The sequence below is a fragment of the Ochotona princeps genome, chromosome 7 (assembly GCF_030435755.1).
Source record: "Ochotona princeps isolate mOchPri1 chromosome 7, mOchPri1.hap1, whole genome shotgun sequence".
NCBI classification, from domain to species: Eukaryota; Metazoa; Chordata; class Mammalia; order Lagomorpha; family Ochotonidae; genus Ochotona; species Ochotona princeps.
Window position 1 is genome coordinate 65,225,637 of NC_080838.1, and position 25,854 is coordinate 65,251,490.

Here is a 25,854-nt window from a genome sequence, read left to right on the forward strand (position 1 = left end):
CCTGGAACCTCTTCCAGGTCTCCCACGCGGGTGCAGGGTCCCAATGCATTGGGCCGTCCTCGACTGCTTTCCCAGGCCACAAGCAGGGAGCTGGATGGGAAGCGGAGCTGCCAGGATTAGAACCGGTGCCCATATGGGATCCTGGGGCTTTCGAGGCGAGGACTTTAGCTGCTAGGCCATGCCACTGGGCCCAATAATGAAAGGTTTTTAATATTTAAGATTACACCTGGCAAAACGATTTATTTCAGACTTGTAGATGATTCAAGACACAAAATTTAGACTACTCAAAACCCATCCAGGCACTTAACAACTAAGTGAGATTTATTACCAATGGGATGGGACACTGTCTTTGTCCAAACAAGTCCTAGAAGGCAAACGCACAGGTAAGAAAAGGCATTCAGATTGAAGAAAGAGATATGTTTAACATTTTATTCCACCACATTTCCCAGACACAGACACTCTGCTAAAGATGTGGCCATCTTACTTTCTGCCCAGGTCCTGGCTGCACTGTATATACAGCACTAGGTAGAAAGAATGAATCCAGCTCCTATTAAAGTTCTCTGTGTACATTTGACTCTTAAGAATTACAGGAGTGAATGGTTATAACTTGAAAAATCACCCCAATTTGTGGGTGGTTGACTTGTGATCTCAGGAAGTTCCAGAAGTGATGACTAATGAAAACCAGACAAAAGTAGTAAAAGAAAATTTCTCCCCAGCCAAGAACTGCTTAATGAGTTTTGTAGAGTTAATGAATTAAAGACAAAGATTTAAAGCCATTTTGGTAAATATCCACCAACTTCTTATTCTCTACACTCTTCCTAAGTAGTACAAAAGCCAGTTAGAAATTCATTCTTTAAAATTCATTTAGTTTCAGTAATCAATTACATTTCTTATACATCTAAATATTCTAATTATGCAAGTTTTGTATGGAAACTCCAATAAACTTAGGAAATGCGATATTAAAAAAGACCCACAGGAACTATTATTATATTTGGATTTCCTTTATTTGTACCTGAGAGAGAAAAGCAATAAGAAAATCATATCCCAGCCTTATTTTCACCAGGTGTGTTCAAACTGACTGGTTTTAGTCAATGGCAAGTCACTGGAAGTAATGTATGTAACTTCGGTCATGTGCAAGTGGAAAGGACTTGGAGGGATGATAGAAGGAAGAGAATCAGGTTGGTTATATGATGCTTTAACAGATGGTTGATCACCAAGATAGAGGGAACTTGGGTCCCCAAAGCTGGGGAGGAAGCACTTTCTGTTCATGGTAGTCCCCTTAGATCTCTCCTTTCAGGAAGGGAACCTTCCTTTTCTCAGCTTCCAAGAATGCTGACTGGAAATAGAGTGGCTTTCTGTCCTACCATAGTATTTTCCCTTCATGGTGTCAGCTTGCATCCAGGGACTGATCCACAGATACAAAATCCACTGCCCCCTGCCCAGAGAAATAGCTATCTCCATTGTGCCACCCCAATTCCTGGGCTCCCCTAGGATCAGCTGTACTCTATTTTGTTATAACGCAACTTTTTCTTCTGTCTACTTTGCTTGAGACACTTATAGTGCTTGCCATAAAAGCATGCTGCAATAAAATACTCACCTGCATACCAATTTCTGCTCTGAAGTCTATTTTCCAGGAAACTTGGCCTTAGCCAGTAAGATACTTATCTGCTCTGTCAGAGCAAGTAGGATCTATATTTCAACAAACTCAAGTATCTATTATGTGCTGAGCTTGGTGTTGGAAATTCTAAGATATCACACCTTGGACCATGGAAGCGTGTACAATACGGGATAGTATAAGGTATGAAAATAAAGAGTAAGTGCAGTTCCAGATTCTTGACTATTTCTAGTCTTACAAACTACCAGGGTTGCCTTATACCACATTAAAGAAAGAAGTCTTGCTTTCAAGTGTCAGCATCTTCGCACTTTTCATTCCTTTGTTCAAACGATTTGTTTGGTCAGCTTTACTTCTTCATGTACCAGACTTACTCTTTCTCAAGCACCCTTAAATTGAGTGACCTTATGTGTTGGCCTTGAGGGTACATGCACAGTACACAACTCCAGACAAGAGGCACTACCGAAGGTCTTCAGGAAGAGAACCAATGATACACACAATGCACAAAATGTAAGAGGAAAGATGTCAGAGAAGGTTCCAGAAAGGATAGAGATAATCATCTTCATATTTTGCATGATCTCTTAAAAAGACACACAGAGGGAGTTCCCATATGCTGGTTCAACACTCAAATGCCCACCACAGCTAAGGCTAGACTAGGCTGGACTGAGTCTGAGGACTCCAATCAGGCCTCTCATGTGGGTGTCAAAGACCCCATTACACCATTACCTTCTGCCTTTCAGGTCAGCATTGGCAGGAAACTGAAGTCAGTAGCGATACAGGATATGATGATATCATTGGAGGCCCTAACACGAAATTGTTCTTTCTTACAAATCAGAACACCTTCTTCCTGCCAAGGTGGACATCTACTTTCTGTGCACCTGCCATGGAATTTGGTGCTGAGGCTTCAGCAGGATCCAGACTCAGAGTACAAGTAGTCTGGTAGGAGAACAAGCAGTTAAGTATGACTGCAAAGCTTAGCACAAGGGGTGAGTATCATACAAGGTGATGAATGGGATGGACCACGGAGGAGACCAGGACCCTGGATCAAGCTTGTGGAAAGGAGAATGTGGAGGAGGAAGAAAAGGAAAAGGAGGACAAAGAAGCAGCAGAAGGAGAAGTAATAGTGGTAGTATGAAATAGAGGAGCAACAACGAGCACAAGAGGAAGGAGGCCAAGCAGCTGTCTGGAAGAGCATTAACCCAGTGAGTGTAGAGGGAAGTGGCACTGATGCTATCTACAGTTATCACAGGAGATTCACAGAAAAGATGACTGAGATACAGAGGACTGAGCTCATCAGAAGCCCAGACTGAGAGGGTGAAAAGCCAGGCTCTAATCCTCTCAGTTGGGTGATAAGGCAGCAGGAAAGAATGTAAGTGAAATTAGCTTAGCTAGTGATTTATCTGGATCACCCAGTCCTCTTAATTAAGAGCAGCATTTTCAAATGTCGAATTCAATATGACCATGATACTATGACCTTCAGAGCAACAAGTAAGTATCCAGAGGGAGCTGACCGTTTCAGCTTCTCAGTCAAGCCCACAGAAACGCACAAATCCCAGGAGATAGTGCTCCACTTCCAATTCAGCACCCTGCTAATGTCCTGGGAAATTAGCATAAAATGGCACAAGGCCTTGGACTCCTAATGGAGTTTCCAAATGGGAAACCCTAAGAAGCTCTTGTCTTTGGATCAGCCCAGCTTTGACTGCTGCAGCCATTTGAGCAATGAACCATTGGATGGAAAATCAATCACTCTCTCACTCTCTAGTTCTAGCTCTGAATTTTAAATAAAAAAGACTTCACCTTATAACTTTTGAATCTCCAGTGCCTCTCCCTGGCACTTGGGAAAAAGCATTAAGTAACTGTGGAAGATATTAATTTGCTAAAAGCACATGCATGTATCTATTTCTAGGAGTTGGCTTATCTTCTATTGTTGTCTCACCCAGGACTGCCAGGTTGGCCCTGGACAAGTGACTCCAGTGAACACAGTAACCACTCATGAACTACTGTGCAGCTGCAGTCAGAGCAGCTGGTACCATCAACAGAGTAGAAACAAAGACCACAAGAAATCATTTCCCAGAAGGTACCTATTCAGAAAATGAAAACAAGGAACCTGTGAGAGACTACCTAGGGAGACCCAATGTGCTTGATGTCAAAATGGTCTGGTTCTGTCTCTCTCTCTCTGCATGACATCTACATAAACACGGATGCTAGCTATGTCTAGATCCTCTCTGAAGGTCCAATTCCTAACAGAGGCAGAAGCTCAGAGCAGAGGCTCATTGTTCATTGAACAGATTTTGTTATCACTGGGGAGATTTTTCACATCACTAGGGCTGGTCCATCACACTAACACTTGAAATAATCAGCATCAGAAATATACAAGTAAGGTCTTGTGCAGTTCTGATTTCTCTGGGCAATAACCCTCCATCTGTAAGGATGTACTCTTCTGTGCTTGTGAAACACACTGAACTAATCATCTGAATTTCTTAGAAGACTTTCCATTCTTCTAGTTGAAGATGAGAGAAGGGTCTCTCTATGTAAAAACATTTCCAAAATGATTTCTCTTACATCACATTATTTCTACTGACATAATTCCATCTCATTAGTACTAGATCTTACTGACTTCAACTTTAGAAGGTGACATCATCTGATCTGCATGTCTGAAATGTCTTCTTTTGGCAAAATCTACCCTGTGTTTTCATGTTGAGCCACCAGCTCATATCCAGCAGACCTTGGGCAGGACATCAATTTTTTCCTCATATCACTGCCTTCACTTTTGAGATGCCAAACTCATTAGACCACAAGATTTCTCAAATGCCTTCTAGTTGTACTCCTTTGGAGCGGATTGCCTACTAGGGTAGAAATTTTTTTTTTTAAGATTTATTTTTATTACAAAGTCAGATATACAGAGAGGAGGAGAGACAGAGAGGAAGATCTTCCGTCCGATGATTCAATCCCCACGCGAGCCACAACGGGCTGGTGCTGCGCCAATCCAATGCCAGGAACCTGGAACCTCTTCCAGGTCTCCCACACGGGTGCAGGGTCCCAATGCATTGGGCCGTCCTCAATTGCTTTCCCAGGCCACAAGCAGGGAGCTGGATGGGAAGTGTGACTGCTGGGATTACAACCGGCGCCCATATGGGATCCCAGGACGAGTTCAAGGCGAGGACTTTAGCTGCTAGGCCACGCCACCAGGCCCTAGGGTAGAAATTACTGCAATAGACAGTTGCATAAACCATACGGATTGGGGAAAAGAATCAAAAGGATGCTAGTACTAGCACAAAGGTGGAAAGGGAGCCACATATGAAAACAACACAATGAGGAAAGACCAGAGACTGTGGTCCAGGCAGAAAACAGATAGTTCCCTATGACAGGAAAACTGAGAAAAAGGCAAAACTGCTAACAGAGGTCAGGCAGGATGCAGGCAGCCCCAAGCAAACACGAGGCCAGACTGGACATGGTAGACATCAGTCTCTATGACTTAAAAGAGCTGTGGTCTTGAGATCAATGCCATGGAATAGTAGGCTAAGCTTCTGTCTATGGCATTGGCATTCCATGTGGACACTGGTTCATGTTCTAGCTGCTCTATTTTAATCCAGCTGCCTGCTTATATCTTGAGAAAGCAGCAGAATATTACCCAAGTTCTTGGGCCTCTACACTCACATCGGAGATCCAAAAGAAGCTCCTTGATCCTGGTTTTAGATAACCTCAAGAACCAGAGCTGAGCCTATTTGGGAAGTGAGCCAGTGAAAGATTTCTCTCTTTCTCTATCTCTGTCTTTCTATCTCTGTAACTTTGTCTTTCAAATAAAGATAAAATAAATTCTATTAGAAAAAAAGAAGAGCTGTGGCCTTTGAAAGTAGAGAAACCCAATCAATCAGAGGTAAAAGACAGATGCTAGAGAAAAAAGAGCTCTCCTCAACTCCCTTACAGTCCACCTAATCCTCTGCCGAGGTTTCCTATTGCTTATCCCCCACTGGAAGCCAAAAGGGAAGGTGACAGTGAATATGTGGAACCCAGGATTGCAGAGCAGAGGGAGGACACCTTTGGAGAAAAGGGAAAATGGCCAGCCAAAATATTTTGTTTGCTACACTACTTGCCATTTGTGAACTAGAAAATGTACAGATGAATAGTGGAGCACAGACAGCCTCTGTAACTGTGATCAACATGGTGACAGGGTGAAATCACGCTGGGTCAGTACTAGGATGCAGGAGCAAGGGTGGGCTTGCTCCCTCTAGTTCCATTAAAATAGTAAAACATTGGAAAAAAGAAGGTGGCAACTCTCAGAAGGCCAAGGGCAATTCAAACCAGTTGCCTGGAGACTAAATTCACAAGTCTTCATGAACCACTGGGGAGTCAAATATTTCATAAGGTAAATCCCAATAAGCAAGTTACCATGGCTTCCATGGGCTTTTGTGTGCCACTGGCCACCCATCAGCCCCTCTCATCCCACACAGATTGACTGTCACACTGTCTCCTCCAGTGAGTCAGGGGGCTTCTTTTTCAGGAACTCTGACCTAAGCATGCAAATATCCAGGAGAAAGCAGCCACAAACACCCAGCTGTGCAGCTGGGAGATCTGGTAACAGCAAAAGTACAGTCATCCATGGGGAATATGAGTCTGAGGTATCTCAGATCAGGTTGAAGACAAACAACACCACAGAGAATAGTTTTACTGCTGAAGAAAATAAACTCCATGTACTGCTTTGGGGACCAAGACATACATAATCATACAAACTGCAACTCACCTTGCTATATTCAGTAGGACCTAAAGTAGGCATTGCTTTTCCTTACTTCAATGGTCTACATCATATAGGCATTGCATGCACCAAGGAAAAGTTATGAAAGTTATGAAGCTGCAATGTGCAAGTTAAGCCACCATCTACAGCACCAATATCCTACATGGGAGCTAGTTTAAGTCCCAGCTGCTCCACTTTCAATTCATCTCCTTCTAGTGACCTGGAAAAGCAGTGGAAGATGGCTTATGCCCCTGTATCACATGGCAAACCTGCAAGAAGCTCCTGTTACTGGCTTTGGTTTGTCCCACCAGCCCTAGCTGCTTTGGTCATTTGGAGGGGCCATTCTCATTCACTCTCACTCAAATTCTCGTTCATTCTCATTCATTTTCTCCCTCTCTCTCTCCTTTATTTACCACTGCCTCTCAAATATCTCTTTGAAAAATAATATTCATACATTTTGCCTTATTTATAATCAAGAGCTTGAACATCTTACATTTGTTATATGGTATAGAAAATGCAATGTAAATAAATAAGCAGTGTTTTTTTTTTAAGTTCCGCAAGTTATAGTTAACAGTAAAGTTAGCAGTGAAGATGGGTTTCCACTAGGAAGGAGCTGGCTTGGGGAAATTTGCCACAAGCATCCACACCCTCTGAGTGATTCTCTTGAACGTGGAGCAAAGATGTCCAGGTTGGAAAAACTGTTCAGTGCCTGGTGTCTCTAATTGGACTGCTGAGACTTGACCTCGTCCCAATGTGCTCACTAGAACTTTATTGATCACTTTCCCTCAGAGTTACAATTCTACAACAAGACACACACAATATTTAGCTCGTAGATTATGGGGAGGATTGTAGTAGCTACCAGAAGCAAACGTCGAACATCACTGCATCTCCTTCCTCCCCTTTAATCAGCATATCTATAGCACATTTGAAATACATAGACATTCCAGAACATTGTTTCTGATTTAAATAGAACATAAACTTCTTTGTCTTACAAGCTTCCCTATATCTATAGCCTCAAATATGCCTAGTGAATCTGAACTTATCTGAAACAGCAGTTCAACAATAAGCAAAACTTCTAATTAGTCTCAAACTTGACGAGTATTATAATCACTTTGGCAAGCTTGATTTCTGTTCTATTCTTATTCTCTCTGGATTAGTCTCCAAAAGAGCATAGCAAAGAAGAAATTTTAGTTGATATAATGTATGACATCCCATTTAATTTTCAGAGTTTTCATGTGATGAGCAGGGGTAGGTGGCAGAGCTTTCCAGGTGGGCTGGCACACAGTTCCAGCTCTCCCTAATGAGGGCTTCGAATACCAGAATATACACTGTCTTCCTGGAGTGATTTTTTTTTAAAAAAGGATTATTTGAACCAGCACCTAATTCTTCATATCTACCTTTCTGTTCTTCTCAAGTCAAAGTTGTACTGGAAAACAGCTTAGGAAATCAAGGTCATGTTGCTACTGATCAAGAGTTTTCAGAAATGTCACCATCACAATTGGCAAAACTGACAAAGTTCAACAGCTTTCACAAAGATGGTAAAGCATTCCCAGGAGGACGGAAGGTGGGACCATCCTCCACTTTCCTAGATGAGGAGGGCAAGAAATCCATAAGAAATCCATGCTTTCTTATATGAGTGAACTGACCCATAAAAGATTAGGTCAAATCTTCCCTAAAGCCCTAATACAATGCAATAATTTTATCTTATAAATGCTTTTTAAGTTGTTTTATTTACAAAAAGGTGAACAAATTCCATGTATTTCACAATACAGATTTAGGAACATGGTGCTATTTCCCACCCCCACTCCCGTCTGTGTTCCCATAAACCTCCTCCTTTCTTATTTCTCTTCTTCTGTTTACAATTTTTACAATAACTTACTTTGTTTACCTCACACCTGTAGGTTTAACACACCCTTGGGTAAAGAATTCAAAAATTAGAAGGTAGGAGAGAAACAAGATGCAAGAATAGGGTAAGGACGTGTTTAAACAGATGGAGAAACATTAGCCACTGTGAGCAGAGGGCACACTCTGGGAAATAGGAGAGGACAGAACAATAGCAGAGGGGTACCTGGAGACTGACAGACACAGGAAAGCAGTAGACACAATGGTGTGGTATTGCAGTGACCAATACCCCAGTGAAATTCAGTGGATGGCAGTCTGAACTGCATCGGCAGCCAGAACTCCACCAGTAACAGAGTGGGAAGGGACGTTCACTGGGAGCTGAGGCGGTGAACCCAGACAAAGAACTGCCCATACTGCTGGTCTGCTTGTTTTGACCAGGAGCAGAGAGAGTGTGGCAGGTCCCCAACTGGCAGTGCAAGAACAGGGTATCTCATGCTGGGAGTGAGTTCATTTCTGGTTCAGTGAATTGCAACAACGTGGAATCTTATAGGTTCCACCCAAGATAGGTCCAGGTAGTCCCCAGACCTGATGGTCAGCAGATCAATAACTCCAGTAGTGGCACATCAGGTGCCATTTTGTGCAGTGTGGAAAAACTTTAAGACTTCAGATCAACAGTGAGTTGTGTATACACTAAGCTGGGAGCGAACTCACTGAGCTCAGTGCATTGCACTGGTCACACAGGGAAAATAATACTGACTTCGGCATTGTACACGTCAAAATAGGTGCATGTGGGCCCAAGGCCTAACAGCCAACAAGTTCTGACAATATCAGCACCACCAACAATCTATTTATATAGGACACCTGGCGTCTCTCTAATCCTGGGACCTGCTCAAACAGGAAGTGGGAGAAAGGCTGTACATTCAACGATGTAGCCTCAGCACGGTATTACAGAAGGTCAAGACTGGTGAGTCAGGAGCTGGGGTTAAAGAGACCATGGTAGAAGCATAACTTAAGAACCCAGACCTGGAACTCACTGGAAGGCGTTGCACAAGTTACTTCAAACAAAGGGCCGTGTACCAACCACAACAAGTAAAATTGAATTGTAGACCTGTGGGTGACACAGCTTAGAAAACTGCCCCAAGGAGAAGAATCTGATAACTAGAAAGAAGAGACAGAGGCACAATGATTATTATTGAAGACTCCCCTGCAAAGGAGCAAAAGTATTTGCCAACCTCAGGGTTAACTGAGGAAGACAATGAGAAAATGGGGGATACAGAATTCAAAACACTTGTTATAAAGCTTCTTATCAACAATGAGAAATACATAATGCAGGAGTTCAAGGCATTCAAGGAATGTGTCACACAGAGAATGAATCAAATGAAAGCTAATATATCAGAAATTAAGAATACAATTCAGCAAATTAGAAGTACAGTAGAGACTCTCTAAAATAGAATGAAGCAAGGGGCCTGGCACGCTAACGTAGCAGTTAAAGTCCTCACCTTGAACATGACAGGGTCCCATATGGGTGCCGGTTCTAATCCTGGCAGACATGTTTCCCATTCAGCTCCCTGCCTATAGCCTGGGAAAGCAGTCGAGGATGGCCCAAAACTTTGGGAACCTGCACCCGTCTGGGAGACTCCTGGCTCCTGGCTCCTGGCTCCTGGCTCTGGATTGGCTCAGCTCCAGTCATTGCAGCCACTTGGGGAGTGAACCATCGAATAGAAGATCTTCCTCTCTGTCTTTCCTCCTCTTTGTATACCTGCTTTTCCAATAAAAATATATAAATCTTAAAAAAGAAAATAGAATGAAGGAGGCAGCAGAAGGAATCTCAAAATTCGAAGATGGAATTCCAAGATGGAAAATTTCCCTACTGTAAAGAAAAAACATTCAGGAAGGGCACAGAACTCCCAGTATGGTTGACCAAAAGCGATCTTCACAACAGATGATAAGCAAGCTCTCTTCAAACAAACATAAGGAAAAGATCCTTAAATGTGCACGTGAAAAAAATCAACTGACATATAAAGGTATGCCAATTAAACTCACAGGAGACGTCTCACAGGAAACTCTACAGGCCAGAAGAGAATGGAGTGACATATTTCAGATTCTAAAAGAAAAAATTGTCATCCCAGGATAACATACCCAGCAATACTTTCCTTTGTCTTTGAAAATGAAATAAAATTCTTCCGCAGTAAGGTTAAAAGAATATGCCTCTTCCAAACCTACCCTATAAAAGATACTTAAAGATGTTCTCTTGACAAAGAATAGAGGAATAGCACCCACCAAAACCTAAGGCAAATGTAAAGAACATCCCAGTAAAATAACGATGGAAGACTAAATCAATGAACAATCCATTGCTAAAATGACAGGATCAAATTACCACCCGTTCGTATATTCTGAGAATAGAATGCTGGACTCATTGCCACTGTCCATGCCTGCAATGATGAACATGACTGTTTATGAAGAACTATACTATAGTAATAATACAGGAAAACTCAACTGGGGGGTGGGAGTGAAGGAAACTTGGGGAAGGGGAAGGGAAATCCCAGGGCCTATGGAACTATATAATAAAATGATAATAATATTAAAAAGTTAAAAAAAATTAGAGGGTAGGGAAAAGTAAAACTACTGTTCCTTAAGAGTATAGAAAAAGGCTGCATACAATAGTTCTCTTAGTGTCAATTTCACTCCTGTAGATTTCATTTATTTTGTATTCTGTATTTTTACCACAGAGGAGGGAAAACATATTTGTCTTTTGGGGACTGGCTTATTTCACCAAGCATTTGAGTAATTCACACACAGACTGGAAGAACTTTCTACTTCCACTGAAATGTTTCCTCACTGCTCAAACAGTCTAACTAGCTGGAAAACTCCTCCCCATTTAATGCCCTTTATATTTATTATGCCTACATCTCAGCACTGATTCCTGTTCCCAGGAAGTTCCCCTGCCCAGCAAGTCCCGTGGAGCTTCAGAAACAGAGCAAAGCACAAACGTTCCTCACAAGGCCTCTGGAGGCTTCCAAAGTGGGGGTCCTGTACACCTGCGCCCCAAGACAGAAAAGGAAGCAAGCGCTGAAGACACTGGCTCAAGGCCTAGCAATCCATGTTCAGGTGCTTGCTGCAATTTGATTTTACTACAGAGATGACTTTCATACTTTTCACTCCTTTTCTACAAACTACTGGTTGAATTCTTTAGTGGAGGGTCAAGCTTGTGATTACAAAGTCAACTGAAAGTAAATGAAAAGAAAAACAAGAAAGGAGAGTGGTAGCAGCGGTTGAGACATTGAGGACAGCATGGAAAGTATCACGATGCTCTTACAAGAGCATATATGAAATACATAAAATGTATTCCCTTTATGCAAATTAGAAAATTTTAAAGATAAAAAGGTATATACGATGATGAATTTGAGTTAAAAAGGGCACCAACCAAATACATCAGCGTTAATTGCAGTATCTTTTGGTTTAGAGCACGTGTGGACTGTGGGTGAACACATAAATATAATTCAATAGTAAAAGCAAAGACAAGATTTATAAAACTGCATGATAATAAGCCTAAAATCAGTCTAGACACATCGTGTTTGGCAAATGAACTAAATGATCCTTAAATCTCTTTGATAATTAGGTCTTTAAAAAGGACAGCATTATTTAATTTACTTTATTCCTTGAGAGAACACTTATCTTCTTCTACAATTGCAATTTCTGCATAAATGGAAATTAGCTATACTCACATCAGCAAACCCATGCTCTGGGGCTGTATCATAGCACCGTGATTCAAGCGATCACCTGTAAAACTTGCTTTCATATGAGAGCAGTGCTTCCTGCTAATGTACCCGGGCAAGCAGCGGTTGGCCTAAGCACTTCGGCCCCTGAGGCCCTTTGAGAGACAAGAAAGGAGCTTTAGCATGCTGGCCTTGGCCTGGTCCAGCACCAGTTGGTTGTTACCGTCTGTAGGGGCATGAAGCAGCAGATGGTAGACATCTCTCTTTCTGTATCTGTTTGTCTCTCAGTCTCTTTCCCTTCATCTGACACTCTGCCTTTCAAGGACATACATAAATCTTGAAATCAAAAAGTGATGCTCTTTTTATCTTAGGAGAGTGTCTCATTGATAGTTTTAAAACATGACTACACAGTACTCCATTGAATAGGTGGATTTTCTCCATTGAATGCAGTTGATTTTCATTATTAAAGGTAGCTAAGTATTATAACATCACCGTGAACTCTGAATTACCAAATACTGACCTATAAGAAATACAGGCTGGAGACGGAGTCTCCGATCACACTATCACATTGATCACACTGATCAGTGCTTTGATATACATGTATTTCTAGTTAAAGACACTCTACTCAGCATAGGTTGTTAACTTATCACTTCAGACTCATGACTAGAGCAGCTCCTGTCTGGATGAAGTTCATCCAACGTATCTTCTCTATAAGGCACATGTGGCTTTCTTGGTCTTAGAAACATTAGACAGTGCCTCAGCGTAATACTGAGGCATGATGTTACACAATGGATCTCTTAAAATGCAAAAATGGTAGCATAAAATGGATCATGAAAAGGGATAACTATAGTATGAGAGCTGAGGCAAGAAAGAAAAGGGCCATCTTGTTCAAACTCCATTGAGGACCTGTGAACTCAGTGTCTACCACCCTGTAAATGTCTGTGAACAATCAAGAAAGTGCCAGGAGAACTGATTTGGGAAACTACAATTAAGAATCTGTGAATAGGCGTATTTGCCAAGGCAGAGTCCACCAGTAATGAGCTATCTTTTAAGAAGTACCTCTGACTTTTAAATGTTTAGCTATTTGTCCTTAAGTCACTCCCTGGCCGCCTGGTGAGGTTTCCCAGGCCCTGAGGTTCAGTCACATTTACCCTGTTTGACCATATATTATTAACCAGGAATAGTGTGACAAAATTCTTAGCTGCCCAGGGGAAGTGCTTAATTAACATATGTTAAATGAATCCAACCAGGTTGACCCTAAAGGAAATTTTCATTTCTCCCCCAAACCAGTATTATAAAACAGCTAGATATTATTTTTAATACCCAAAGCAGCAAATAGCACTATTCAGCTAAAACAGGGGTGTAGAACCTTTTTTCTGCCAGGGGCCATTCAAATACTTATAACATCATCTGTAGGCCACACAAAATTATCACCTGAAACATTAGCCGGCTAAGGCGGCCATCCTCTTTGCTGTTTCTACTGCAAGAATGAAGACCAGTCTCAGCTATTAGACTGCTTACTTTCCAGAAAGCTTTGACATCCTGTCTGAAGAGACACAGAGTTACTGTGATGAGTCCCAGAGGACCCCTCAGAGGGACTTCAATCACATCTAGGTAATGCTCAGCCTCCTTGGAAAGGAAAAAGCAGCAGTTCAGGGTTAACACACGATGGGTATATAGGAAGGAACTGGCAACTGTTCACGTTATCTGTAGTCAAGGATACAATGTGGTCAAGGCAGTTACACTGGGCTCACATTATAAGATGAGGTCTATATAGGTTCACTTCCCCATTACCGCAGTTATTGGGAGAATGGGTCTCCTATAGAAATCCAAAATTTCTTGGGTGAAAAATATGACAAATGGCCTGGATGAGGCCAGGTGTTCTTGTTCAGTATCTCAACCTAGAAAGATGAACTAGTTCTTGAAAGAAATCACACTGAGCCTGTTTCTAATTTGTTGCTTTGATTCAGCAGGTAGCACAGTAAAAAGCAAGGATGTTGGGACAATTGTGGATGGTATCTACGCATCTGAAAAAGGAACAGTTCAACAGACTGATGAATAAAATCTAAAAATTGTCTTGCTACAGAAACAAGAACCCAGATCGTAAGTCTAACTTGTGGTATTTTAATAACACAAAAAAGATCTATTGATTTCAGACTTCCAAACAAAATGTATCCTGCTACAGATTTATTGGATTTTAAGTCCCTCCTGTGGTTGCTCTGAAAGGGCCTTGCATCTGGACATTCTCTGCCCTTGATCTAAAAGAATGGCTGTCCAAAAGGAAGAAATAGTGTAGCCCCTAATGACCATTAAAAGACTGACTCCAATTCCTCAGTTCATCCTGTGTCTTCGTAAACATTCATATCCCTCACTAAGAAAACCCCATCACCATGCAAGGACCAGTCAGAGTAGGGGACAAGGTGGTAGTAAAAAGATGAGAAAACGGCAAAATTGCTTCTCAGTCTTTTGGCTAAGATCAAGTGAGAAACCAGCACAAAGCAAAAGTGGCCAAATTACCACATGGACACCACCAATTATGTTACCCTCACCTACAGCAGTGTTTCTCAACGTGTGAACCTGAGGAGCTAGACTGCAAACATAAGGCATGTGGATTCCATTGCCATACTGGACCAAATACAACAGAACTCCAGAGGTGCATCCTGAAAGATGAACTTTATTACAAGCTCCCTGCTGATGCTACAGCAAACTTACGTCTGAGAGTCACTGCTCCCTGCAGAGAGAGGCTAAAGTATGAGGTTACAAGTCCTGGAAACTGAAAGCTGCAGGTGTAAAGACCCAATCCAGTCAGGAGCCAGGCCACACAAGCCTCATCTTCTTAGCTGTTAACACTGGGGTAACACCATCCTTAGCTGCAGGGTCTCTGCATCAGAACACTAGACATTTGGGGCTGGTTTATTAATACTTGTGGTAGGAGCAGTCTTGTGCTTTATAATGCGTTGGCAACACATACGGCCTCTACCCACTCGATGCCAAGCTATGACTATCAGAAGTGTTTCCAAACATGGCTAACTATCTCAGAGGCAGCAGAGCTGGAGATGAGGGTAATCATCCCTGTTGAAGACTTACTAAAGTATTATTGGACCTAACAGATGAAACAGAGCCTAACAGGTGGCAGGCTATAGATAAATGTTTATTTTCTGTCTCCTCTCCTCTTCCAAGTCACACTGAATTGTCAGCAAAAAGGCTCTTGCTAGCAGGTTTTCCTGATACCCTCAATACTCTTTGCATTTCTGATACCTCCTTTGCCTCTCATCAAAGATGTCCAAGTTTGTGACTTTGCAATCAGTTAAAATGAGTAGGCATTGGGCTACAGAGTGAAGTTGATTTTATTCCTAACGTTACAATTTTCAGAAGCAACCAGTTGAGTCTTCACTTTACAGTTCATGGACATCTGATGGACAGGGGTTGATAACGGGAGAGCTCACAGCCCTTACAATATTCTTAGAATTAACTTAACAACAAGTCTAGCATAGGCCAACTCCTCAGGTCCAAACTGTGAAAGACCGGAGAGTGTGACACATGGACTTCTCACTCTGGCCAAGATTTCCTATTTGTGAAGTAAAGAGGTTTGGCTAAGGCTCAAGTTCCTTGAAAATGCAATATACTTTAAAACATCTTATTCTAATGAGATTCTATGACTTTGTTTCTTTACCTGGCTCAGATTTATCACTAACTTCATATTTAAGAGACTGACACTTACTACTACTTTAATATTTGCTCAATAACAAGTTTCATCAAAATGATGGTTCTTGGGTGTTTCCTCTTTAAAAGTTCCAGTCTTCCCACCAACATCAGAAAGAGTTGAGTTATGATCTCTGCCCTGGAGAAGGAGAGACAGACTCAGGGGGAAATAGCAAATGCTTGGGGTAAATGCAATGATCATACATATCAGATCAGAAAAGGATGAACCAAAGTTCAAAGAGTGACTGAGAACTCATTATGTATGACAGAAACAGAACAGTTACAGAAAGCAGAAAAAAGATTTTCCTTGGCCTCCCACATATGGGAGCAAAGAAGACAAATTTGAGGCATGCTGGAAACTTTAAGCTATATACTTCTCATCACTTTCTTCATAAGAGGAGATAGCTCACTTAGAAATACAACTACTTAGAAAGTGATGAAAGCTGGAACTCTGGAAATAAATACATTAAACAATTAGAAATAGCAATTTGCTACAAGATGTTGCACCAAACGGATTCCTCACTGAATTCTGTGGCAGTGACTTGTCCGGAAAAAGAAATGTAATTTGTGGGCTAAAAGAAACTTGGATGTGTTGCTTTCTGAAATAGATTGATCATATCAGTCTATAGCAATCCTTTCACTTGCTTCACAATAACACAGGGCACAGGTTGAAGGACAGCCTCTCAGGATGTGTTAGAAGTTGTTCTCTCTCTTTTTTTTTCAATGGAAGCAAATCCATTCTATACTCCAATCTGTCCCACATTCACAACAATCAACAGGGCTGCTCTAGGAGAAATATGCCAGCAATCACTTATGACAGGGGTGTGGCCTTATCATTCAGTAGCTCCTCTATTAAGTGTGTTAAAATATGAGTCACAGACTCAATCTCCCGGAGGCTGATGGTGAACTATGTGTGGCTGAGTACATGGTCTGTTCCACAGAAACTTTGTTTTTTGTTAGCTTGCCGTCTATTTACAGTAGTGACAGCTACAGCAAGAATAAGGTTCAGAAAAAGAGCTAGAACCTTTTGTTGTCAGTATTGTTTCATCACCACTACTCAGAGTATTGCAGCCATGAGAACTGAACTTGCTTCCAGGGTATTCACAGCTACTGCAGTGATGGTTGGGACTACCTCTACTCCTGAAAAAAGAATCTTACCTAACAAACCCAACAAATTTAACATTGCTATGCTGAAGGAGACTTCTACCCTCTAATCCTGAGTCACAGTAGGGAAGGGGAGGTAGAAATCATCAGGGCTAATATTTACTTATTGTTTCCCATAAGCCAAGCTCTCTATGGGAATTAAGTCATTTCACAACCTCAATGGCCTGGTTAGACACAGCCCCGCCACTGATAATAACAGACTAGTTTTTTTCCTTCATTAAGTCAATGCTAGCACTGTTCTCTGGGAAGTGGAAGTCTGGACACCATGCCAGTCCACAGATCTCTTCTTACATCTCCTTATTAAAAAAATAAAGGTTCTGGCCAACAACAATAAGTTAACTTTTTAGAATTATTACATATTCAAAACACTGATCACTTTAACCTTATCTCAGCCATTCTTACTGATTCATCCAGATATGAAGTTGGAGAAATTGTTTTCATGCTCTAGAGACAAATGCCTTGGAGTAATATCCACCCCCAAGGAATTAATTTCTCTTTAGTAAGAAAAGATTGAATACAGAAAACCAAGAAACCTCACTATAACACAGAAAGAATTCAAGATAAAGGGCAGCCCACTTTAGGAATGTAACTTCATGGAAGCAGAGAAATTTACTAACGTACCCAGGATCACAAAAATATTAAGTGGAGGACCCTGGATATGAACTTGGGCAGTCTGACTTCAGAATTCAGATGGAGTCTGCAGGAAGAGTAAAAGTACACACAAACTCATCAGTCAAGGACAAACACAGTTATCATGATGAAAGCAGTAGAGTTGTCTGTGCATGGAAACGGGGACAGGGATTTTTACAGCCTTTTGAAAAATTCCGTCTGAAGTATCTACTACTTACTCTCTCTAGAACTTTGCCAACCTTTCTATCCTACTTTATTCCAACTGTTCTTTTATTCCACTCTGTTTTTCCTATGCTATCTTCATTTCAACCAATTTTTACTGATTCTGGACTTCAGTTTCAAAAGATCTATAAACAGCAAAATTTATGGAGTCCCATGGTTTTGCTTGAAATTCTACAAAGGAAAATGCAATCTTATTTGAGCCCTAAGCATTGCTGTTGGAGTTCCCAAGTCTCTTCAATGATAAAGAGACCACTACCCCAAATTCTCACACACACATTTCTCTTTCAACATTCCTCATGGATGGAGAATATATGGAATCTTGGAAGGAAAGCAATATATAAGCACCACGGTAATAGATACTACAAATACAGAGTTAAAAAAAAACAAAGAAATTTTAAATCTGTCTAGCTGCTGGACTTTAATTTTGAACATCAAAATGAAAAACAAAAAAATAAAAAGCATACCGAGAGAAAATACTGATTATTTTAAATTATGCAATTTATTTAATTTTTCTGAAAACTTCAAAGTTTTGCACAAAAGGCTAAGGATCAATTAACATGACTGCCGAAGCATTCATCATTCCTGCAGCAAACCTGTTGACACTGTTCTGAAATAAAGGCATTACTGCCCTAGATGCTGCAGATACTGCAATCGATAAGACATGACCTTGCGATGAATAAAGAACTGGCCTTCAGATTAAAATATAATGGGAATGAAAATAAATGAGGCTTTCTGGAGACTAAATTAATGCAAGCAGATCCCTAGGTCCTGCAGTAAGAGCAGTGTTCTTTCAATGTTCTGAAATGTTAATTGCAGATATTTTTGCATATCTGCGATTTTTATAAGTTTATCAGTTAACTCCCCTGAGTAATAAATGCCAGATTCCCATAAGTCCTCAGAAAGTAGACAACTGGTAGATAACAAAGAATGAAGAAAAACAGCACATTTAGGAAAGGGTGACGCAAATCAGTCTCATGCATAGATGACAATAAGATTCACGTAGGATTAAGACCATGTGACAGTCCCCATGGATCATGCTCTAGCATTAGGCAGCTCAGACAGCCATTCAGAATGCCACAGACTGGAGACCTGAACAGCAGAAACCCATTTCTCACAGGTACGGGGAGTCCCGGATCAAGGTGCCACCCAACTCCGGTTCTGGTGAGGCCTCTCCTGTAGACTTGCAGACAGTCACTTTCACTGTAGTCAGCACCTTCATTGTTGCTCTCGGCCTTTTCTCAGCATATGCGTGGACAGGGGGTGAGAGAAATAGAGAGAGAGAGAGAGACAGGCAGGAAAAGAGAGGAAGAGATGATGGCAGCTATTGGATCAGATTCCCTCTTTACAAACTCATTTTACCTTAATTATTTCTGTAGAAGCTCTATCTCCAACTACAATCACATTGAAAATTAGGTCTTCAACATGTGGATTTAGAGGGACACAACTCAGGCCATAACACCTCTTCAAGGTATCAGTCTAAAAGTACACTGCTACAGACAGACCTAAAGCACAATGAGTAAAAACTGTTTATTCCAATAAGGGACATAGCATTTATTGGAGCCAGCACTATGGCATAGGGTGTTAAGCTGCTGCCTGTGATACCAATGCCTCACATCACAGCAAGAATTCTAGTCCTGACAGCTCCTTGGCAGCTTCCTGCTATTATTCCTAGAAAAAGAGAATGTGATGCTCAAGTAGTTAGGCCATTATCACCCATGTGCAAGACCCAAAAGGAGTTCTAGGCTCCAGGCTTGAGCCTGGTCCAACCCAGGTCATTGAAACTATCTGGGAATTAGCCAGTGGATAGAAGACCAATTTCTCAAGTATGCTCTCTCTTACCCCTCCCTCTCTTTGTAATTCTGCCTTCCAAATAAATAAGTGTTTGGGGAAAAAAAGAAATAGCACATATTAAGTAAAAAAACACATCATGCAGTATCTTATGCCACGGGAGTAGACAGACCACAGAAGAAGGGGAAGAGAAGGAAGGAGGAATGTATTTGATTAAAGATGCTGCCTTCACAATAGTGTATTCTAGAAAAGAAGCATTAAATACCCTTCAAAAAAATCACAAAAGTAAAAAAAAAAAAAAACCATCCGGGAAGGGAGGTGAAAGGAAAGAATGTTGGGAGAAGTAGACCGTATAGCAGCAACGCCCTCTTTAAGGAGAATTTACAATGAGACCTGTGGGAGGAAAGGAAGCTGGTCAGGTGCTTTTTGCTAAGATGAACGTTCCAGGGAGAAAGGCCAGGCAATGTGACAGCTTGCACAGGTAGCAGACTTGACCTACAGGAGGAAAAGAAGGCACAGGATGAATTATGGTAAGCTGCAGACAAAGCATTCAGAAAGGCTGCAACAGGAAGCCATCACTGGGAATGAAAAGGGTAAGGGACTGATCTGAACACACAGCAATCAGCTGGAGCTTTCTGCAGCCCAGAAAGAATAAGGTCAGGCAAATCCAGGTTAGAACACTGCATGCACATAGGCAGAAGAGATGGACTTATGGAAAAGGGTGGAGGCAAGGGAGTTAGAAAGTGATGCAGGGTCTGTTTTAGGAGGTAGAATCCACAACACATGGCCCATGCAGTAGATGTGGGATGTAAAATGATAACCAGCTATGAGATATTTGGCTTAAATCAAAATCTGATGAGACAGGATGAGTACTGAGTGCTGCTGTTAGGATATCACTTGGGTTGCTTACATCCCATTCCAGAGTCACTGGATTTGAGTATCAACTCAGAATTCCAATTCCAACTGTCTGCTAATGCACACCCTGGGAAATAGCAGGTGACAGTGCCACCAGGGACACCTGAATAAGTTCTTGGCTCCTCGATTCAACCTGACCTAGCCCTGACTGTTACAGCATATGAAGACTAAAGTAATGGAGAGGAGATATCTGTCTATCTGCCCATCTTCCTTTCAAGTACATAATACAGTAATCCCTTTAAGTCATTAAAAAAATCTTTAAACATTTACAGGAAATGAAGAGAAACTGGAATGGAAGAACTTGGCTTGGAAGAAGGTGTGGAATTCATGGTTTTCTTTTGAACTTGTGAAGTCTGAATACACATTAAATATGCCAAAAAAGAAATAAGATCTGTGATCTGCCATTTATGTCTGGTACAGCCAAGATCAGACCAGAAAGAAGTTTAGTACATAGATAACCCTGAAGTACAGAGCCAGATGAGGATACCCAGGAAGAGTCAAAGCTGGGAATGGCTGGGACACCAACACTCACTGCAGAAGATCCAGTAGGAATATCCTTGGGATGATAAAACTACATCTTTACCATCTCCTCATGTCCTGCTCAAAATCTAGGAAATGGAACACTTGTTTCCAACCTCTGCACACCAAGAACAATGCAAGAAGATTCACAAAAGTTCTACGAAGATGATAAAATGGGGGAAAGGCTATCATCAGACATACAAGAGGGAAGAATCAAAGCAGTCCAATCTGAACTGAAGGTAACCAAGGGGGATGGCCAGACTTCTCTGCTAACTCCCAACTTCATGAAGCAAGAAAGGTGGACTCCTTTTATGCTTCAGTTTTGAAAGGGCAAAACTAAATTCAACAAAAATGTTACCCATAATGATGTATATTAATGAGACATGAGCCATTCATGTATATCATCAGGACAATCAATGCTTATAAATAAATGCACCAGAACTGAAAATAGACAACGGCTATACCAAGTAAAATCACATGTGAAATGGCCAAGCCTTTCATCTGCAATGTGCCTCACTTGCAAAGTAGCAATAATATCACAGTGCGTTCTCATCTGGAGACTTGTTAACAGCAGGAAATAAACCAAAGCGGTATGGCACTGACTGTGAGCTCCTTTCTACCTCTGATGGTGCTTTCATGACTGTCCATCCAGAGTGTTGCCTTTTAATAGCCTGTTACAACATGAGAACGGGGAGCAAAATAATGTCAAGTGGACCACGAAAGCACCAAGCACAGTAACTGCATTATTGGGGACCCTTCATCAGAGTAATGCACAAAGTTCCAAATTACAGAATTAATATGTAATCTACAAGCTCCAAGTGCATTCCTGTGATGGCTAGTTTTGCAGGCTATAGTCCTAGTTAGTCAACCAAACACAGATCTAGTATCAAGGAATATTGGAGATGCAATCAACATTCACATTCCACTGATTTAAGGAAAGGCAGAGCTCCTTACGTCTGTGGGAGTGTGACTCAACTAGTGAAAGACCTTAACAGAAGAAATTCTACCTATGGACTACAGGCGTCAATGTTTTAGCCAGTGCCCTCCCAAGGCACATTATCCAATTCTGTTCCCTAAAAAGGAGGAGGGATATCTCCTATTGGCCCTGGCTCTCTAACTCATTTACCCTCTTTTTCTTCAAAGAGAAAGAATTCAGTTGACCTAAGTGGAAACCACCACAGCTAAACCGTGTTTGTTTCAAATAAAAAAAAAGGAAATGGGGAAAAAAGTTTCTCTTGTCTGAGAGGCAAAGGGTAGACAATTGTTGACGAATGACTAAGATCCCCAGTCATACAAATTCTACTTTTCATTAGTCATACGCTCCATGCACTTGGCAAATCTAAACTTGATATGGGTTCTCAAGGTCTTGTTTAATTGTGCTGCCAGCAGCACTTCTCTGTTTAGCTTGACGTATGGAAACAGGAGCATTGGATCTGCTGGTGCTGTCTTCAGCCTTAGTTTCAATCGCATGAGTCTTACCTCCCAGAGTTCTCCACTAGAAATGGCTAAGCCAACGGTGGGACATCTGAGGCTGCAACTCTGGGGATGAATTTTGATTAATTCCTTCTATAAAGAGCAAATGTCAACTAGCTCATCTTTCTGCCTTTCATTTCTCCTCACCTTTGATGAGGACTATGAATCATCAAACTCCCTAATGTGAAGGTCAGCTGTTAGGATCACATCATCTTTCTAGTTGCTCAGGTGTGGACAACAAGGTTAGTGGGTCCTCTCCCCTCACTGCTCCCTGTACACCCCTCCTAAAATATCACACCTAAAAGATTCATTGTTTTTCAAAGAGGGACAGAGTGAAGAACACAGTTTTGCAGTTCTGGTTGACCCTCCAAACATCAAGAAGGAATAGTAGACTTAAGAAGACCTCCCTGATTTAGACATTTGGTACAAAGAACTACATCACTGCTTAGGAGGGCCATGTCAGACAGATAGCTATGTCAGTGTGCCTAGCTTGAGTGTGCACTAGTCTGCTTCCAATTCAGCTTCTGTTAATGCATATCTCAACAGCAGGTGATTATTCAAGTACTTGGGTCCCTGCCATGCACATGGGACACCCAGATGGTGTTTCAGGCTCCTGGTTTCAGTCAAACCTAATTCTGGCTGTTGCAGACATTTGAGGGAGCAAACAAGTGGAAAGAAGAATATCTCCTTCAAATCAAGTTAAATAAATATTTTTAAAAGAATATCTTTACGGTTCTTCTCATTTTTTAAAGAGTTAACCATAGATTTACTTTAAATTACCAATATTTTCATTCATTCACCAAAAAAAAAATATCCGTTGAGTGTCCAGAAGATGCCAAAATAAATCCAGATAGATTTTAGGCCTAAGGATTGAGGAGAAAAGCTAAGAACATATATTAATAATGTAAGCTGGCATAAACTGTACAAATAATTCTACACGAATTTAAACAATTTATTACACATTACTAAAAATTTTACTAACATGTAATACTTGTAGCATTTGCAAAATTAAACAATGCTTCAACACATGTTGCAATAACATAAACCAATCAAGCCATGCAACCATGCATTCCAGCTCCTTAGCATTTGTGCCTGGAACCTACCAGTTCTTTACATGTAGTTTTGTACATTATTGTAAACTATATTCACTCCACTGTATTGTAATAGAGTACAATAATTTTCTTTCTTTCTGATTATTCTCTTTCCTCCCCCCTCCCTCCACCCTTCTCAGCCTGTAGTAATCATATTCTAAGTTCAGAGCAACTATCACTTTGTTTTGGGGTACCTTTAAATGTTTTTGGGTACCATTGAAAAGGATTAAATTTATGAACCCATTTCTGAAGTTTACTATGTACCACTGGCTTTTATGTCTGTTATTGTGCCTACACCATATTATTCTGGTTAAGGAATTTGGACACAGACATAGTAAGATGACAAAATAGAAAGAAGAAAAGCAGAAAAGCAATCGCGTGATATATTGAGGGTCTTTACCCAGGGAAACTGCCATCAAATTTAGAACTTCTTGTTATTTATATGCTTAGTCGCCACTGGAAAAGTAATTAATCAGCACACAATTCTGGGATTGTCTGCAGGGAAATCACCAAGAGGCAGGGCTGCAACAGTCTGAACCGTGATTTGTGTCACTTTGCATATTGCTGTTGTGTTCCGGTTGACAAGCTTTGGATGAAAAAAGTAATAGTTTGGAAAAAAAACCCTTCTATCTATATATAGAGACAGGGCAAGACTAAGGTCTTGACCTAGCAAATACTCATTACCCTTGTGTGATTCAAACTAGTACATTGGCTCCAGATTAATATAGACTTCCACATAGTTCACAAGTGACAGGTTTGATGATAAATGGAGCACTTCAGTAAAAATGCTATTAAATATATGTGAAGCCTGGAACAGATGGCATATCTATTAGATATGCCTGATAGCTGATCACCATTTAGTATTCTCTGGTCCAAGCTCCTATCAAGGTTTCACAACTCTGAGAAGGGAGAAAAAAAACATGAGCAAGATGTTAATTTCCTAAGCAGTCTGTCAAACAGCTGTTTCTCATCCTTAAGAAAAAAAAGTCAGCCATTCATCAAAGCTGTTTGAGACAAAGGCAAAAACAAGTATGAATTTTCTGTAGGCCAAGCCATAGATTGCCAATTTCGTGGTCTATTTCCTTTAAAAATACAAAATTTCTGATTTTGCCTAAAAGCTATGTGGTTTATAGACACTACTTCATGGTTCTGGACTGTTCAGTTTTAAAGTTCAATCCCATGAGGCCCAAGAAAATAACAAGGACCAGGAGGTGTATAGGTGATGGTCAGCACAGGGGACAGCCTCTGAGGGAATCCTAAGAACATCAAGAGTCAAAATGCCAAGAGAAGCCTTGAATGAAATGTGAGTCTTCAGGACAGAAAGGGACAGTCTGAGAATGCAGACACGAACAGCACACAGAGTCAAGTTCAAGCAAGGGCTAACGGTTCTCAAGTGGGCAAGTTGTGCTCAGGATACAAAAGATGGTGCTAGTCTTAGTCTTTACCACGAGAAGATATTTGTACATGTTACTTAAAATAGTGTGTATTCTATAATTACAACGATATGGCAATCAGCCAGTCAGCTAGGAAAGGCATAAATCTATAGTTGGTTGAGCCATTGAGGTGAAACCATGGAGACACAGGACCAATTGCTCCAGCAGTATCATAAGCAATCAAAGAGTAAGCTTTTTTTGTGCAAGAGTTAACTTTTGCCTACAAATGCCCATGATTCCCACTGGTTACCATGGTATCAGTCGCTCACTCCTTGAACTTCCCTGGGGTAGGCACTCGTCCCCTTTGTCTCACAGGTGCCTGCCACTTGGGCACTTTACATGCCTGGATACATACAACAGGTGTCTCAAGGTATTATCAACCTTCATTGCAGCTTCAGAGGAAGATCAGTGCCCTAAGCTAAGTTATGTGAGCCAGAGAAGTACCCGGAATGCATCTCTATGCACTCAACACATTCAATGTTTATAGAGATGTCACTATAAACATATTTCCTGGAGCAGGGAAAGAATGAATGGCTTTTGAAGGCTCCATATTACTGAGCATTTTATGCAACTAAGATGTTTAAAGCAACACTTCCTGCATATTCAGGGGAATTCCAGTCTCTTTCATCCAATGCCTGAGGAGGCTATGAGCAGTGTCTCAGCATAGCTCGTCTCCTTACCTGCCAGCACTTGATATTAAAAGAAAGAGGCCACCACAGCGCTCTCTCTGTTGAAAGCCAGATGTCAAGAACAGGCCCCAAAGCTGCAAGCATGAGAAGAATTCCAATGATGAAGAGAGGGCCTGCAGGATGACACGGCGTCTTCCACACTGTGAGAGCACCACATTGCCTTGATTCCCTTCTGCATATTGACTCTAATCTACATTCTCAAGGAGTGTTCCTCTGTTGTGTTCATAAATGGAGCACTGGAACAAGCATAAAATAGAATACTCTAACATTCTCGACACTTCTGTGTACTTCTACAGTTAAGCGACTGACCCAATTCAGTAGGTGGA